This window comes from Nerophis ophidion, linkage group LG05, assembly GCF_033978795.1.
Source record: "Nerophis ophidion isolate RoL-2023_Sa linkage group LG05, RoL_Noph_v1.0, whole genome shotgun sequence".
In the NCBI taxonomy this organism is placed as follows: domain Eukaryota; kingdom Metazoa; phylum Chordata; class Actinopteri; order Syngnathiformes; family Syngnathidae; genus Nerophis; species Nerophis ophidion.
Window position 1 is genome coordinate 18,000,515 of NC_084615.1, and position 20,147 is coordinate 18,020,661.

A 20,147-nucleotide genomic window follows, 5' to 3' on the forward strand; every position below is an offset into this window, starting at 1 on the left:
TGTCTCAGTCGAGTGATTTGCCCTGAAACCGGATTGAAAGGTTTCACATAGATTGTTAAACGCTAAGTGTTCATTTAGCTGCTCTGCTACAATTTTTTTGAGGATTTTTGAAATAAAGGGAAGGTGAGACACCGGTCGGTAGTTTACCATGAGGTCAGGATCGAGGTTAGGTCTTTTAAGGAGAGGATGAATAACCGCTTTTTTGAATGCTAGGGGAACAGTGCCCGAGGAAAGGGATAAGTTTATAATATTTAGCACTGATGGACCTAATAATACAAAAAGCTCCTTGATAAGTTTCCCAGGAAGTGGGTCAAGTAAACATGTTGTTTGTTTTATTCCATTTACACGTTGTAACAATTCCTCTAATGTTATTTCATCAAAACGAGAGAAACTATTTTGGATATTTGCAGTACCCGCCGTATATACAGTCGTATCTGTGTTACTATAATCCAGTTGTAGCTGGGACGCATTGTCTTTAATCTCCTTTCTAATAAGTTCAATTTTCTTATTAAAGAACTTCATAAAGTCATCTGCCGAATGGGTGGAGCTACTGGAAGGAGTCCCTTGTTGGGTTAGCGATGCTACTGTACTAAACTAAAATTTTGGATCGTTTTTATTAATGCGGATGAGATTTGAGTAATAATTAGTTTTAGCTAAGGTAAGCATGCGTTTATAAGTTATTAAACTATCACTCCATGCTTGATGGTGCACCTCAAGTTTAGTCGTGCGCCATTTGCGTTCCAGCCTTCTACATAATAATTTCTGAGCTCTAGTTTCTTCAGTAAACCATGGCGTACGCCTTTTTGGAGCCTTTTTTAACTTCAGCGGTGCTATACTATCAATGGTTTCGCGCAGGGCGTTGTTAAAGTTGTTAGTGAGGTTATCAATAGAGCCCACATACTTTGGGAACGCTGCCATTACCGAGGGCAGAAGGTCAGCAAGAGTCGTCGTTGTGGCAGCATTAATGTTGCGGCTGCTATAGCAGTTATTATTATTATTAGCTTGCCGAACATGAGTCTGAACTTCGAATTTTATAAGGTAATGATCGGACATTACTTTAGTACACGGGAGTATCATAACTTTGGAAACGGTGATACCTCTGACAAGCACTAGGTCTATCGTATTACCGCTGCGATGCGTCGGTTCGTTTATTATTTGTGTAAGACCACAGCTATCAATTATAGTCTGGAGCGCCACGCACGGTGGGTCCAATGGGGTATTCATATGGATATTAAAGTCCCCCATTATAATTATATTATCGGCGTGCGTCACTAGATCAGCAACAAACTCTGAAAATTCACTAATAAAGTCCGAATAGGGCCCTGGGGGGCGGTAGATAACGGCCAGGCACAGAGGCAGAGGTGTGGCAGACTTCACAGAAAGCAAATCAAACAATTTATATTTATTATTTAAGTTAGGACTAAAGTTAAAGTTTTCGTTGTATATTAGTGCGACCCCCCCTCCCCTTTTAAGGGGACGGGCAATATGCGCATTCGTATAGTTAGGAGGAGATGCCTCATTTATCGCAAAAAAGTCGCCTGGTTTATATATATATATATATATCTCATTATAATTATGACTTATATATTATGAGTAATAATACTAATAATTATTACTGTAAAAAAAATAATTATGACTCATAAATAAGACATTACCATATGAATAAAAAACTAGTTACATACAAAAAGTCAAATTTTACAAGAATAAATCCATAATATTAACAAAGTTTATATATATATATATATATATATATATATATATATATATATATATATATGTAAAATGTAATTTTAAGACACTAAAGTTGAGGATATGTTATTGAACACAGTAAAGATAGATACACTTTATTAATCCTCTAAATAAAACACATAAAAACAAATTTTGGGGAGGACTTTGTGGTCAGAAATCTTAGTTTTCTGGGGTTTTTTTAAATTAGAGCTAATAGCAGTTTTTTTTTTTAGTTGTTTTGCACAATTGATTTTATTTTTGTTTAATGTGATTTTTTTAAATTAAAAAACATCTAATTAGAGTGGTAATATTATAAGTAATTTACAGTGTTATTATGTGATACTTAAGAAGTTAGTATTAGGGACACACTGAAGAGAAAACAATATAAATCATTAGAATTATGACTTATATATTATGAGTAATAATTATTATTATTATTGTTGAAAAAAATAGTTATGACTCATAAATAAGACATGAACATATGAATAAAAAACAAGTTACATATAAAAAGTCAAATTTTACAACAATACATAATATTAATTTTAAAAATATATTTAAATTGTAATTTTAAGATGCTAAAGTTGAGAATATCTTATTGAACACAGTATAGATGGATACACTTTATTAATCCTCTAAAAAAAACACATAAAAACTATTTTTTTGGAGGACTTTGTGGTCAGAAATCTTAGCTTTTTGTGTGTGTTTTTTATTAGAGCTAGTAGGAGTTTTTTGTTTTTAAGTTATTTTGCACAATTGATTTTATTTTTGTTTAATGTGATTTTTTTTTAATTTAAAAAACATCTAATTAGAGCTGTAAATGACAACAGCAAGTCTTTTACAGTATTATTATGTGATACTTAAGGAGTTAGTATTAGGGACACATTGAAGAGAAAACAATAAATATCATTAGAATTGTGACTTATATATTATGAGTAATAATAATAATTATTATTGTTGTAAAAAAATAGTTATGACTCATAAATAAGACATGAACATATGAATAAAAAACAAGTTACATATAAAAAGTCAAATTTTACTAGAATAAATACATGATATTAATTTAAAAAATATTTAAAATGTAATTTTAAGATGCTAAAGTTGAGAAAATGTTATTGAACACAGGATAAATGGATACACTTTATAATCCTCTAAATAAAACACATACAAAATATTTTTGGGGAGGACTTTGTGGTCAGAAATCTTAGCTTTTTGTGTTTTTTTTAATTAGAGCTAATAGCAGTTTTTGTTTTTAGTTATTTTGCACAATTTATTTTATTTTTGTTTAGTGTGATTTTTTTAAATTAAAAAAACATCAAATTAGAGTGGTAATATTATAATAGCACATAATTTACATTATTATTATGTGATACTTAAGGAGTTATTATTAGGGACACACTGAAGAGAAAACTATATATATATATATATATATATATATATATATATTATGAGCATCAATAATAATTATTATTATTGTAAAAAATAATAATTATGACTCAGAAATAAGACATGACCGCATGAATAAAAAACTAAGTTACATATAAAAAAGTCAAACCTTTACAATAACAAATTCATAATATTAACCAAGTTAAAAATATATTTAAAAAAATATTTTAAATATGTAATTAAAAGTAAAAAAAATATTTAAAAAATGTAATTTTAAGACGTTGAAGATGATAATACGTTATTGAACACAGGATAGATAGATACACTTTATTAATCCTCTAAATAAAACACCAAAATAAATACTTTTGGGAGGACTTTGTTGTCAGAAATCCTACCTTATTGTGTTTTTTTTTTTATTTTTTAATTAGAGCTAATATCAGTTTTTGTTTTTCAATTATTTTGTACAATTTATTTTATTTTTGTTTAATGTGATTTTTTTATTTAAAAAATATCTATTTAGAGTGGTAATATTATAATATCCAGTCATTTACAGTATTATTATGTGATACTTAAGGAGTTAGTATTGGGGACACACTGAAGAAAAAACAATATATATCATTAGAAATATGACTCAGAAATAAGACATGAACATATGAATAAAACACTAAGTTACATATAAAAAAAGTCAAACTTTTACAAGAATAAATTCATAATATTACCAAAGTTAAAAAGAAGTTGAGAATATGTTATTGAATAGGATAGATACATACACTTTATTAATCCTCTAGAAAAACACATCAAAACTATTTTTTGGAGGACTTTGTGGTCAGAAATTTTAGCTTTTCGTTTGTATTTTTTTTGTTTTTGATTAGAACTAATAGCAGTTTTTGTTGTAGTTGTGTCTTGTGTTTTCTCCCACGTCAGGTGGTGTCAAATCCACGACTAGAAATCTGGTGCAGCCATCAGTTCCTTGTGAATTATTTATTCATCATGCATAAAACCTGGACAAAAACACAATAGTTCTTCTTCTTTTTTTTTTTTTTTTTTACACTGGATGCCCATATTGGTGCAACCAGGAAACACGCCCATGGAATGGCAGAAGTATATTTAAAGGCCTACTGAAACCCACTACTACTGACCACGCAGTCTGATAGTTTATACATCAATGATGCAACACATGCCAATACAGCCGCTTTAGTTAACTAAATTGCAATTTTAAATTTCCCGCAAAGTAGCCTGTTAAAAACGTCGCGGTATGATGACACGTGCGCGTGACGTCACCGGATTGTAGCGCACATTTTGATCCAGCACCGATCACAGCTATAAGTAGTCTGCTTTAATCGCATAATTCCACAGTATTCTGGACATCTGTGTTGCTGAATCCGTTGCAATTTGTTCAATTAATACTGGAGACGTCAAAGAAGAAAGATGTAGGTGGGAAGCGGTGAATTGCGGCCGCCTTTAGCAACACAAACACAGCCGGTGTTTCCTTGTTTATATTCGGCTCTTACCGTAGACATGAGCGGAGAGTTTGCGTCGTTCCTCCTGCAGCTGTGGACTCTCTTGCCTCCTCCCACCGGTTGCCACCGACCGTCGGATGCTTACTGGGGCGGCATAGCTCGGTTGGTAGAGTGGCCGTGCCAGCAACTTGAGGGTTGCAGGTTCAATTCCCGCTTGTGCCATCCTAGTTACTGCCGTTGTGTCCTTGGGCAAGACACTTTACCCACCTGCTCCCAGTGCCACAACACACGGGTTTAAATGTAACTTGGATATTGGGTGTCACTATGTAAAGCGCTTTGAGTCACTTGAGAAAAGCGCGATATAAATATAATTCACACTTCACCTCACTACTCCGTGGAGGGGAAAAAAAATAATAATCTCAGCCCGGCTGCCTTGCTTCCTCGAGAAATGTGGCTTCCCACTTTCAGGTACCATATAATCTCACTAAAACACTAGTAACACAATAAGCAGATAAGGGATTTTCCAGAATTATCCCCGTAAATATGTCTAATAACATCTGAATCGCTCTCACTGCCCTCGTCTTTTTTTTCTAGTCCTTTGCTGTCACTTTTCTCATCCACGAATCTTTCATCCTCGCTCAAATTATCGGGGAAATCGTCGGTTTCTCGGTCCGAATTGCTCTTGCTGCTGGTGGCCATGATTGTAAACAATATGAGGATGTGAGGAGCTCCACAACCCGTGACGTCTGCTACTTCCGGTACAGGCAAGGCTTTTTTATTAGCGACCAAAAGTGGCTAACTTTATCATCTATGTTCTCTACTAAATCCTTTCAGCAAAAATATGGCAATATCGCGAAATGATCAGTAGGCCTTTAATAAAAATGGAATAAAGTAGTATTTTTTTTTTGTATAAAATTGTTGCATTGAATATTATTACAATGATTTGTTGATACAAATATGTGTTGTGCCTAAACTCTACGTCTATGAGTTTTTTCCCCTGATTATAATAAATAAATGCAAATTCACAAAACAATCTCTAAAAAAAAAAGAGTATAGTTGTCGTGTATTTACATAGAGATGTGATCAAGACCAACATTTCTAAGATAGCCTTCATTTCTCCCACAACGGGACAGTCATGTGGTTGCTAAGCAGATAACCAACACTGCAAAAATAATGTTAAAACAACACATGAAGACAATAGGGAGATATTAACGGACGTACAATAAATGAACAGTGATGTCATTTCTACATACAGCTACAAAAACAAAAAGTTGGAAAACCCAAAAAATCAGCAATAAATCACACTTTTTTTTTTTTTTCCTGAAGGAACTCCTGAAGAAATCAATAACAAACTATCTATCTACATATTGCACAGGTGTGATTGCACCATGCATAGACGACAAAACAAAACAAAAACCTTTACATGTCTACATATATATTGTTTACAGCACAAACAGTCAGAAAATATTTCAAAAATGTTTACAGAAGTTTTAGTGTCGGTATCTGCATGTGCAATACTGGCCCTATATTGGTATCGATCGATACTCGAACGTGCAGTATCGCCCACCACACCTTCCCTGGGCTGACGCCACAGCACCACTAGAGGGCGCCATGTGGCCAGTTTGTGCACACTCGATTTCTACACATGCATGTGACTACAACTATACATGTCCATCCATTTTCCTACCGCTTGTCCCTTATTATGTTGTATGCTGTTGACCAAAGGGAATAAAACATGTGTAAGTGCACAGTGAAGAGGATGCTTATTACTCACCTCATAATAATAAAGTACTGGTAAAGGGCAAATGCACTTTTTGGGGGGAATTTTGCTTGTAGTTGACAATCCTTATGAGTTTTTTGTCCCGGTACCAGTGTTTTAGTACCGGTACCAAAATGTATAGCGATACTTTTTTTAAAAATAGTAAAGGGGACCACAAAAGTTGCATTATTGGGTTCATTCTAACAAAAAACTTTAGTGTACATGAAACATGTTTATTATTGTAATTTAGTCCCTAAATAAAATAGTGAAGTTAATTGTATTTATATAGCACTTTTTCTGTAGTTACTCAAAGCACTTTTACATAGTGAAAGCCAATATCTAAGTTCCATTTTAAGCAGTGTAGGTGGCACTGGGAGCAGGTGGGTAAATGTCTTGCCCAAGGACACAAGGGCAGTGACTAGGATGTTGGAAGCGGGGATCGAAACTGGAACCCTCAGGTTGCTGGCACGACCGGTCTACCAAGCGAGCTATACCGCCAGTGAACATACTAGACAACTTGTCTTTTAGTAGTAAGGAAACAAACAAAAACTCCTTATTAGTAACATATTGTGTCATTTATACACTTATCATTTTGTACACATTATAAAGGACAAACTGTAAAAATTGATTATTTATCTACTTGTTCATTTACTGTTAATATCTGCTTATTTTCTGTTTGAACATGTTCTATCTACACTTCTGTTAAAACGTAATAATCACTTATTCTTCTCTTCTTTGATACTTTACATTAGTTTTGGATGATACCACATGTTTAGGTATCGATCCGATACCAAAGAGTTACAGAATTATACATTGGTCAAATTCAAAGTCCTCATGTGTCCAGGGACGTATTTACTGACTTTGTAAACAAAACATTAATTTAAAAAAATGATTTTGAAAAATTGATTTAATCATAGTAGTATCGACTAGATACACAATTGTACTTGGTATCATTATAGTGGATGTCAGGTGTGGATCCACCCATGGCGTTTGTTTACATTGTGACGCTAGTGAGCTATTGTATCCTCCTACGCTGTGTAGTGAACCATGTTTAGCTATTCCTCGTCCTCCAGTGATAATACTACTTGTAAAAAATTCACTTTATTTGTCGCCATGGAGGCAAGGATTAGTGATTTAGAAGTAGCTAAAACACTGTGGATGGACATCAGTGTTATAACTTCTCCTTTATCTTTACTTTTTACACCAAAATGTGTCCATTCTCCCTTTACTGTCTACACACTGTGTCTGCTTGTAAGTACTCTGTGTGTGTGCGCTGCCGGATATGCTCCTCTGCTCGTAAAACCAGCAATGCCATGACGTGACGACGCGCCGTCATGCCCCGGGAACCGGCACTTTTCAAATGGGGTATAGTACCATTTTTGATTCATTAGTACCGCGATACTATTCTAGTACCGGTATACCGTACAAGCCTACTCTCTAACATGTAAAAATCAGTTCGATCTATGTAGGTAGCAATGCACCTAATGGTAGCAAAATAGCTTCCATCCCCCTCTCTTGGCTTCTGTCTGCTCCAACGTCTCACTCTTCCTTTGTGCCCACTTCTATTAGCAGCAGTTCATCCTCAGTATATTCAGCTTCAAAAATATAAGGTTGTGAATCCTCATTTGTCCAAAAATATGTCTTTGTTGTTGGTTACCAAGTCTGCCATGATTAGATCACAAACTCGTGTTTGATTCCGGAAGAAGGAAATCACATGTTGCCAAAAGTCAGACGCTGTCATGTTTGTGTGATCATGTTTGGTTTTTTTGGACACTCAGTTCCTGTTTTTGCACTTCCTGGCTTGTTTTGTTACCATAGCAACTCATTAGTTTTCACCTGTCCTCATGTCTCCCACCTGTTTTCACTGATTATGTCACTGCTTTTTAAGCGGTCTGTTTCTGTTCTTTGTCCTGGCAACATCATCGTCTACCACCATTTATCACCCTCGATACCTTTACCCACGTCATGCCATGTTTCTCAGTTCCATGCCAAGTTAGTTTTTGTTTATAGTTCATAGTCTCTGCCTTTGTGCAAAACTTTGTTTTCATTAGTCAAGTTTGTTCTCCGCCATTGTGCGCGCCTTTTGTTTGCTTCCTTTTTTTGTAGTTAGTGTTAAATAAATAAATGTCTTTGCCTTCACGCCATGTCCACTCCAATTGCTTTGCACCTCGGGAAAACAATCCACGCCCAAGTCTTAGTTGTGACAGACGTGTGCTGCTATAGGAACGGAAATCAATGTGTAGAAGAAATCAGTCCTGGAAATGATTACATGATCAACATACAGTAAATACTGTACATATTACATATTGTTATGAAGGTGTCTGTTACAACATTATTCTCTCACTATTATGTTAACTCCACTATGGACTGAACTCTCACAATTATGTTAGATCCACTATGGACTGGACTCTCACTATCCTGTTAGATCCACCATGGACTGGACTCTCACACTATTATTTTAGATCCACTATGGACTGGACTGTCACTATTATGTTAAATCCACTATGGACTGGACTCTCACTATCCTGTTAGATCCACTATGGACTGGACTCTCACACTATTATTTTAGATCCACTATGGACTGGACTCTCACACTATTATGTTAGATCCACTATGGACTGGACTCTCACGCTATTATGCTAGATCCACTATGGACTGGACTCTCATACTATTATGTTAGATCCACTATGGCCTGGACTCTCACTATTATGTTGGATCCACTATGGACAGGACTCTCACAATATTATGTTAGATCCACTATGGACTGGATTCTCACTATTATGTTAGATCCACTATGGACCGGACTCTCACCCTATTATGCTAGATCCACTATGGACTGGACTCTCACTATTATGTTAGAGCCACTATGGACTGGACTCTCACACTATTATGCTAGATCCACTATGGACTGGACTCTCACCCTATTATGCTAGATCCACTATGGACTGGACCCTCACTATCATGTTAGATCCACTATGGACTTGACTCTCACACTATTATGTTATATCTACTATGGACTGGACTCTCACTATTATGTTAGATCCACTATGGACTGGACTCTCACACTATTATGTTAGATCCACTATGGACTGGACTCTCACCCTATTATGCTAGATCCACTATGGACTGGACTCTCACTATTATGTTAGATCCACTATGGACTGGACTCTCACACTATTATGCTAGATCCACTATGGACTGGACTCTCACACTATTATGTTAGAGCCACTATGGACTGGACCCTCACTATTATGTTAGATCCACTATGGACTGGACTCTCACACTATTATGCTAGATCCACTATGGACTCGACTCTCACACTATTATGTTAGATCCACTATGGACTGGACTCTCACTATTATGTTAGCTCCACTATGGACTGGACTCTCACTATTATGTTAGATCCACTATGGACTGGACTCTCACACTATTATGTTAGATCCACTATGGACTGGACTCTCACCCTATTATGCTAGATCCACTATGGACTGGACTCTCACCCTATTATGCTAGATCCACTATGGACTGGACTCTCACTATTATGTTAGATCCACTATGGACTGGACTCTCACACTATTATGCTAGATCCACTATGGACTGGACTCTCACACTATTATGTTAGAGCCACTATGGACTGAACCCTCACTATCATGTTAGATCCACTATGGACTGGACTCTCACACTATTATGTTAGATCCACTATGGACTGGACTCTCACTATTATGTTAGATCCACTATGGACTGGACTCTCACTATTATGTTAGATCCACTATGGACTGGACTCTCACACTATTATGTTAGATCCACTATGGACTGGACTCTCACCCTATTATGCTAGATCCACTATGGACTGGACTCTCACTATTATGTTAGATCCACTATGGACTGGACTCTCACACTATTATGCTAGATCCACTATGGACTGGACTCTCACACTATTATGTTAGAGCCACTATGGACTGGACCCTCACTATTATGTTAGATCCACTATGGACTGGACTCTCACACTATTATGCTAGATCCACTATGGACTCGACTCTCACACTATTATGTTAGATCCACTATGGACTGGACTCTCACTATTATGTTAGCTCCACTATGGACTGGACTCTCACTATTATGTTAGATCCACTATGGACTGGACTCTCACACTATTATGTTAGATCCACTATGGACTGGACTCTCACCCTATTATGCTAGATCCACTATGGACTGGACTCTCACCCTATTATGCTAGATCCACTATGGACTGGACTCTCACTATTATGTTAGATCCACTATGGACTGGACTCTCACACTATTATGCTAGATCCACTATGGACTGGACTCTCACACTATTATGTTAGAGCCACTATGGACTGAACCCTCACTATCATGTTAGATCCACTATGGACTGGACTCTCACACTATTATGTTAGATCCACTATGGACTGGACTCTCACTATTATGTTAGATCCACTATGGACTGGACTCTCACTATTATGTTAGCTCCACTATGGACTGGACTCTCACTATTATGTTAGATCCACTATGGGACTGGACTCTCACTATTATGTTAGATCCACTATGGACTGGACTCTCACTATTATGTTAGATCCACTATGGACTGAACCCTCACTTGAAGAAGGTTCCAGCAAAGATAAGTGTGGTCTTATCAATAAGTCCAAACAGCGCCCCCTGCTGACATTATGAGGTCTGTCTGTCTCGCCTTGCCCTTCCTGTGTCCCCGCGCTGACTGTAGTTGGACCTTCCTGTATGTATGAACAACACTTCCTCAACGCCGGCCCACCTTTGTGTTTTTCGGGGAGCGGCACGTCGCGCTGGCCGTAGGGCCGGCCAGGGCTTTGTCATGCCCTGCATGTCATGCGCAAGCCCACCCTTGATCTCCCGCTTTGAAGTGCAGTAAAGCGGAGGGCGCAGTGGCCAAGTCGCCGCCAAGAGGGGGCGCCCACCGCCACTCACCCGGGGGCGGCGGGCGGGTGTGGGGCGCTGTCATCCTCACAGACTGGTGCCAGGCTCACAGAGGACCGCAATAAAATTCTCACCTCATTATCTGAGACAGTCACATCACAGGCTTGTGTTGTGCGAGGGGAGGGGCGTATGAAGAAAGGGTGGAGGGGGGGTGGTCACACACACATACACACACACACACACACACACACACACACACACACACACACACACACACACACACACACAACGATCTGTATGTGTCTTAGGTGCAGGGGTGGGGGTGAGAAAAAAAAACCCCGGTGTAAGTATGTGTTGACACCTCCACCTTTCTCTTTTTGGCTCACTTCGCAGCAACGGGAGACATGTTATGCAAAAGAGCGCCCCCTTTTTAAATGTTCTCTCCATCATTGGCCTCACATGCCTGCCATTGGAGCTCTTTAAGGTCCAGGCAAGTGCTGCCTTAAAAGAGGGCCTCATTATTTTCTTCCCAGGCAGGGGCTCCAAAGGATGCATGAATTTGGTTGATTGACTGGAACTTTTATGAGTACAAACCCCGTTTCCATATGAGTTGGGAAATTGTGTTAGATGTAAATATAAACGGAATACAATGATTTGCGAATACTTTTCAACCCATATTCAGTTGAATATGCTACAAGGACAACATATTTGATGTTCAAACTGACTTAAGAATTTGATATCAGCTACATGTGACAAAGAAGTTGGGAAAGGTGGCAATAAATACTGATAAAGTTGAGGAATGCTCATCAAACACTTATTTGGAACATCCCACAGGTGTGCAGGCTAGTTGGGAACAGGTGGTTGCCATGATTGGGTATAAAAGCAGCTTCCCAAAAAATGCTCAGTCTTTCACAAGAAAGGATGGGGCGAGGTACACAACTGCGTGAGCAAATAGTCAAACAGTTTAAGAACAACGTTTCTCAAAGTGCAATTGCAAGAAATTTAGGGATTTCAACATCTACGCTCCATAATATCATCAAAAGGTTCAGAGAATCTGGAGAAATCACTCCAACATTGAATCACCGTGACCTTAGATCCCTCAGACGGCACTGTATCAAAAAACCGACATCAATCTCCAAAGGATATCCCCACATGGGCTCAGGAACACTTCAGAAAACCACTGTCATTAAATTCAGTTCGTCGCTACATCCGTAAGTGCAAGTTAAAGCTCTACTATGCAAAGCGAAAGCCATTTATCAACAACATCCAGGAACGCCGCCGGCTTCTCTGGGCCCAAGATCATCTAAGATGGACTGATGCAAAGTGGAAACGTGTTCTGTGGTCTGACGAGTCCACATTTCAAATTGTTTTTGGAAATATTCGACATCGTGTCATCCGGACCAAAGGGGAAGCGAACCATCCAGACTTTTATCGACGCAAAGTTCAAAAGCCAGCATGTGTAATGGTATGGGGGTGCATTAGTGCCCCAGGCATGGGTAACTTACACATCTGTGAATGCACCATTAATGCTGAAAGGTACATACAGGTTTTGGAACAACATATGCTGCCATTTATGCGCCGTCTTTTTCATGCACGCCCCTGCTAATTTCAGCAAGACAATGCCAAGCCACATTCAGCACGTGTTACAACAGCGTTGCTACATAAAAAAAGAGTGCGGGTACTTTCCTGGCCCGCCTGCAGTCCAGACCTGTCTCCCATCGAAAATGTGTGCCGCATTATGAAGCGTAAAATACGACAGCGGAGACCCCGGACTGTTGAACGACTGAAGCTCTACATAAAACAAGAATGGGAAAGGATTCCACTTTCAAAGCTTCAACAATTAGTTTACTTAGTTCCCAAACGTTTATTGAGTGTTGTTAAAAGAAAAGGTGATGTAACACAGTGGTGAACATGCCCTTTCCCAACTACTTTGGCACGTGTTGCAGCCATGAAATTCCAAGTTAATTATTATTTGAGTTTGAACATTAAATAAATATATTGTCTTTGTAGTGCATTCAATTGAATATGTGTTGAATAGGATTTGCAAATCGTTGTATTCCGTTTATTTTTACATCTGACACAATTTCCCAACTCATATGGAAACAGGATTTGTAGATTGCACAATACAGTACTTATAACAAATAATTCACCCCTATACAATATCGTATCCTAACACCCTACTGTGCAATATTACCCTTTGAGTGCAATTCATCTGACACTGATTGTTATTCATTACCCCGGTAGTCAGGGATACAAGTATTACTATCAAAGCGCTTTGGGCTCCTTAAAAAGGGGTAGAAAAGCGCTATACAAGTACAACCCATTTACCATTTACCATTGCTATGGTGTGTGTATAAGGAGCGCAAAATGGCACCCATTAACAGACATATTATCTGGTGTTTTGTTTCACAATATTATGCAAAAGCAACTTTTTTTCTACCTTCTGGAACCTGCTGATGTGTATTTGAGATCTGCAGAAGTCCTGATAATTTGCGTGGTAGTCCTTGCCGACGACGTAGTCTATAATCTTCTTTTTGTTATGTGACATTCATCCTCTACTGTTGCCATTTCTAAGATAAAGTAGTGTAAAGTTCTTATTTATATCTCGCCATGAAAGCACTAAAACACACCGGTGTAGTGAGTTTACATTATTCACCCAAGGAACATTAGTTATTAGAGAGTTCCGGTCGGACGTTTTTTCACGGGACACATTTCGGGTGTTGTTGTTGCACTAGTGAGCCACAGATGAGGAGATGCTGCTCCGTTATTGATTGAAGTAAAGTCTGAATGTCATTAAAACAGTTAGCGCTATCTATTGACACTTCTTCCACTCCCATCCTTGAACGCTACACCACTACAACAAAGATGACGGGGAGAAGACGCGGTCGACGTAAATGAGACCACCCACAAAACGGCGCATCATAGTCATCTAATTAGTTACTATGGTAATCTAATAAGTTACTATAGTAATGTAAGTCACAGCAGCTCAGACGAGGTCCCAAGCAGTGTGGGCGGGAAGCGTTTCCACAGACGAGGAAGGAGATTTTCACAACAAAGTTCTAAAGCTTAGTGCTACATAGAATAGAATAGAAAGTACTTTAATGATCCCCGGGGGAAATTTAAGCAAATATCAGATATATCGGATTGTAGGTGGGTTTATTTGGTACCCGTACAAAGGGTATTTACCACAATGCGGGAATGCGACGTCACTTGTTGCGTGTAGCAAACTACAGTCCGAGGCCGAATGGCAAAAGAAGGCAGGCATATATAGGGAGATAATCAAACATCAGGTGCGCGTGACAAACAAGAAACAGGTGACACTAAAAGCGTAACTAGGGCAACAAAAACAAACCAGCAAGTGCCACCGGGAACTAAGAGACGTGAAATAACAAAACGAGATATACAAACAGAACGAAAACAGAACATGACATGATCCAAGTCTTGGATCATGACATACATATATATATATATATATATATATATATATATGTATGTATATATATATATATATATATATATATATATATATATATATATATATATATATATATATATATCGCACACTAATTGACTGAAAGAGCACGCACTTGCCGCTAATGAAGTCACATTGTCAATGAGAAGATGCATTTGTTGACAATATGATTTGCCTGACCAGCTAGGAGATACCGAGAGTAACACGAGTAAAATGGATTAGAAAGGACAGATTTAAAAAAATTAATAAATAAAATACGATTAAATAAAAAAACATTTTTTTAACTTGGGACTTCCCGCGAGCCGGATTTTGGGGACCCCTGCGCTAGAGAATGAAGAGTGCTTGAAACTCCGCATGTCAACATCTCCGGCCGGTGCCACACCAACAAAATGCAGAAGCAAACATTTCCAGATCAACACCGTATGAAAAAAAATAGTCAACAACAGAAGGAGATAACGGCGATTTTTTAATGATTTCTACAGGTGGTGTGCCTCCGCATTTTTTCAACGCCAAAAATGCGCCTTGGCTCAAAAAAGGTTGAATAGCCCTGGCTTAATGAATAAAAACTGAACACGTTGGAGTGAACCATGAATTGATTAACGTGGACCTTGACTTAAACAAGTTGAAAAACATATTGGGGTGTTACCATTTATCAATCAATCAATCAATCAATCAATCAATCAATCAATCAATCAATCAATCAATCAATCAATCAATGTTTACTTATATAGCCCTAAATCACTAGTGTCTCAAAGGGCTGCACAAACCACAACACAAACCACTCCGACATCCTCGGTAAGCCCACATAAGGGCAAGGAAAACTCACACCCAGTGGGACGTCGGTGACCACGATGACTGTGAGAACCTTGGAGAGGAGGAAAGCAATGGATGTCGAGCGGGTCTAACATGATACTGTGAAAGTTCAATCCATAATGGATCCAACACAGTCGCGAGAGTCCAGTCCAAAGTGGATCCAACACAGCAGCGAGAGTCCCGTTCACAGCGGAGCCAGCAGGAAACCATCCCAAGCGGAGGCAGATCAGCAGCGCATAGATGTCCCCAGCCGATACACAGGCAAGCAGTACATGGCCACCGGATCGGACCGGACCGGACCGGACCCCCTCCACAAGGGAGAGTGGGACATAGGAGAAAAAGAAAAGAAACGGCAGATCAACTGGTCTAAAAAGGGAGTCTATTTAAAGGCTAGAGTATACGAATGAGTTTTAAGGTGAGACTTAAATGCTTCTACTGAGGTAGCATCTCGAACTGTTACCGGGAGGGCATTCATAGAGTACTGGAGCCCGAACGGAAAACGCTCTATAGCCCGCAGACTTTTTTTGGGCTTTGGGAAACCCTAATAAGCCAGAGTCCTTTGAACGCAGATTTCTTGCCGGGACATATGGTACAATACAATCGGCAAGTTTAAAGGTCAATTGTACGGAATATGTACTGTACTGTGCAATCTACGAATAAAAGTTTCAATCAATCAAATCAATCAATGAAAAAGAGTCTTCTGTTGTTGAATTGGAGCGTTTTTCCTGAAGAAGCTTTGGCAGGGATGACGCATCACCTATTTAGCAGGAAGCAGATAACCCATTGTCTGCGAGGATGCGGCGGGGGAACCTCTGGCAGCTGGTGTCCCCCCCTTATCTGGCCGTGTTACGGCCAATAAATCAATATCAAATCTAAGGAACAGGAAGCCAGATGGTCCTCCCCAGCAGCACTGCCCGGGCCGCCCCGCTCGGCTACTGTAGCGCCGGCGCTGGGGCGCCCGGCCTCCCTTTGAAGGCATACACATTCAACACCCGGCTCAATGAATGACTAAAGGGAACAAATAAGCCATTACGACTCTGCTCAAATCAGTGTTTGTGTTTCCGTCCACATCAAAGGGCGTTTGATATGCGGCCCCCCCACCCACCAACACCTTGATACAGGTAGAGGGGAGAAGCGGTCCGTTGAGGAGGACAGGGGGGTCACATGATGACCCAGACGTCCCTAGGGAGCCGTCGCTCCTTGCGCCAGATCTCCAGACACGTGACCTAGTAGACCGAGGATTGATTGGATGTGGGACAGAGTACGGAGTGGCTGCTGGAGGTTGGACAGTGGTCGGATTGAAAGGCTGTTCACAGGCCGGTGTGAAATGCCAGCTCTATTGCAACCTGGGATCAGGCCGAGGAGAGAGAGGGGGGGAGTGGTTCTCTGGCTTTTGTGTGGCCCGCGCTCTTAAAGCTCTTAGAGCATGCCCCCATTGTTAGGGGCCTAGCAGCCGGCCCCTCTCAGACTCTCCCCTTGCCCTGCTTTGTCTCCGCCAGCGTGACCATTTCCTTCGTCCAGGTCAGCGCGGGGTCGTGACTTTGGACAGCGGTCCTGCCTCGTCCTGTCTGTCTGCCGGACAAATGAATGCGCAGTGGTCACATGTCGGCGCGAGGAGTGGCTTTTAATCGGCGTGCAGGCCGCAAGCGACCACAGCCTAGCCCAGACCTGGGCCACATGCGGTCCGTTGTCACCGGACATTCTACATCATTTTTTTTTAGACATTTTAACATCAAAACTGTCGCCGACATTATGACGTGCAGTGCTGTTTTTAAATGACCGTCGGTCTTGAGCTAGGGCTGGGCGATATATGGAATATACTCGATATATCGAATATACTCGATGTATCGAATATACTCGATATATTGTGGGTTTGTTTCTGTTTGATATGGAAAATGACTATATTGTAGGGCTGGGCGATTTATCGAATATACTCGATATATCGACTATAATCGATATATTGCGGGTTTTTCTCTGTTCGATATAGAAAATGACTATATGGTGGGGCTGGGTGATATATCGAATATACTCGATATATCGAATGTACTCGATATTTTGCGGGTTTGTCTCTGTTCGATATAGAAAATGACTATATCAATAGGGCTGGGCGATATATGGAATATACTCGCTATATGGTATATACTCGATATATGGTATATACTCGATATATTGCGGGTTTGTCTCTGTTCGATATAGAAAATGACTATATCGTAGGGCTGGGCGATATATGGAATATACTCGATATATCGAATATACTTGATATATTGTGGGTTTGTCTCTGTTCGGTATAGAAAATGACTATATCGAAGGGCTGGGCAATATATCGAATATACTTGATGTATCGAATATACTTGATATATTGTGGGTTTGTCTCTGTTCGATATAGAAAATGACTATATCGAAGGGCTGGGCAATATATCGACTATACTCGATATATCGGATATACTCAATATATCGCGGGTTTGTCTCTGTTCAATATAGAAAATGACTATATCGTAGGGCTGGGCGATTTTTCGAGTATATTTGATATATTGTGGGTTTGTCTATGTTCGATATAGAAAATTACTATATCGTAGGGCTGGGCGATATATTGAATTCGCTTGATATATCATGGGTTTGTCGCTGTTCGATATAGAAAATGACTGTATCGTAGGGCTGGGCGATATATTGAATATACTTGATATATCACGGGTTTGTCTCTGTTTGATATAGAAAATGACTATATCGTAGGGCTGGGCGATATATCGAATATACTCGATATATCGAATATACTCTATATATCGATATATATAGAGTATACACTATTTTGAGTTTCTGCACCTGCTGTTCCCACACAAGGTTGAAACATTGTCAACACTGTCTGCTCTCATTTTCTCGCACATTTGACCCTCTGATGTTCTGTGTACCTACACTTTTAATGCCTCACAATCAAACACTTTATGTTAAACATACTGAACAGATGTTTATTTGGATACGGTGAACATCTTCAGTATTTTAACATAAACCTGTTTGATTGTGAGGCGTTAAAAGCCACAAAATGCAAGGGGTCCATCAGACCCACAAACGCTGGCTGAGTAACAACAATATGAACGTTGCACGGAAAATGTCTCTGCCAATTTCTGCATCCCGCAGGGATTCTTCTTTTGTGTTTCTGCACCTGGGGTTCCCACACAAGGTTGGAACACTGTTTGTCAACACTGTCTGCTCTCATTTTCTCGCACATTTGACCCTCTGATGTTCTGTGTACCTACACTTTTAATGCCTCACAATCAAACACTTTTAAGTTAAACATATTGAACAGATGTTTATTTGGATACGGTGAACATCTTCAGTATTTTAACATAACGTGTTTGATTGTGAAGCATTAAAAGCCACAAAATGCAACGGGTCCATCAGACCCGAAAACGCTGGCTGAGTAACAACAATATGAACGTTGCCGGAAAATGTCTCTGCCAGTTTCAGCATCTCAGAGATCCTTCTTTTGTGTTTCTGCACCTGTGGTTCCCATACAAGGTTGCAACATTGTTTGTTAACACTGCCTGCTCTCATTTTCTTCCACATTTGACCCTCTGATGTTGTGTACCTACACTTTTAATGCCTCACAATCAAACACTTCTATGTTAAACATACTGAACAGATGTTTATTTGGATACGGTGAACACCTTCAGTATTTTAACATAAACGTGTTTGATTGTGAGGCGTTAAAAGCCACAAAATGCAAGGGGTCCATCAGACCCACAAACGCCGGCCGAGTAACAACAATATGAACGTTGCACGGAAAATGTCTCTGCCCGTTTCTGCATCCCACAGAGATTATTCTTTTGTGTTTCTGCACCTGTGGTTCCCATACAAGGTTGCAACACTGTTTGTCAACACTGTCTGCTCTCATTTTCTCGCACATTTGATCCTTTGATGTTCTGTGTACCTACACTTTTAATGCCTCACAATCAAACACTTTTATGTTAGACTTACTAAACAGATGTTCATTTGGATACGGTGAACATCTTCAGTATTTTAACATAAACCTGTTTGATTGTGAGGCGTTAAAAGCCACAAAATGAGTAACAAAAATAAGAACATCACACAAGGGTTAAGTCGACCCAGAATTGCAAGCAGACAGACAAATCTCAGTGAAATGAACAAGTGCAAGGCAGACGGCATTAATGATCTACATTGGAACAGTGAGAGATGTCTCACTTCTTCTGTTTTGCGAGTGCGTAAAAAAGTCACTTGGGCGCACACAGAGCCGAGATAACCTCCCCGCTGTCCCCGCCTGGTGTCCGAGTTGCGCAAGAAGAAGAAGAGCGAGCGGCCTTCGCGTCCCGAGGCCGGAGCGGCCTTATCACGGCCTGGCCATCGCGCTGATAAGAAGAGGAAAGGCCAAAGGGCCATAAGGAACCGTGTGCACGGCCCGGGTCAACAGTGTGAGGAGGCTGGACTCAAAGGGGACGAGGATATTATCTGATAAGCATCAGCGAGGCCCTTTTGATGTCGGAGGGGCTGATCCTGGGCTACAGGGTCTCCTGCTGGGTGGACGAGCAGAACGACACGGCAGGTACAAACAAGCCAGCCCTTGAAGATAATCTGGGCCTGAGCAAATTTGCACAGAGGACACACCGGC

At 39.8% G+C, this 20,147-nt stretch overlaps 1 protein-coding gene across 1 annotated transcript in view; it reads right to left on the minus strand.

Moving 5' to 3' along the window:
• Positions 1-10,430: 10,430 nt before the first annotated feature.
• The window catches only part of kdrl (kinase insert domain receptor like), a 403,844-nt gene continuing 394,127 nt past the window's right edge, over positions 10,431-20,147 (minus strand). Inside the window, exon 31 of the mRNA XM_061900269.1 lies at positions 10,431-10,444. The gene's annotated coding sequence lies outside the window, so the exon portion shown is untranslated. The remainder of the gene's footprint in view (positions 10,445-20,147) is intronic.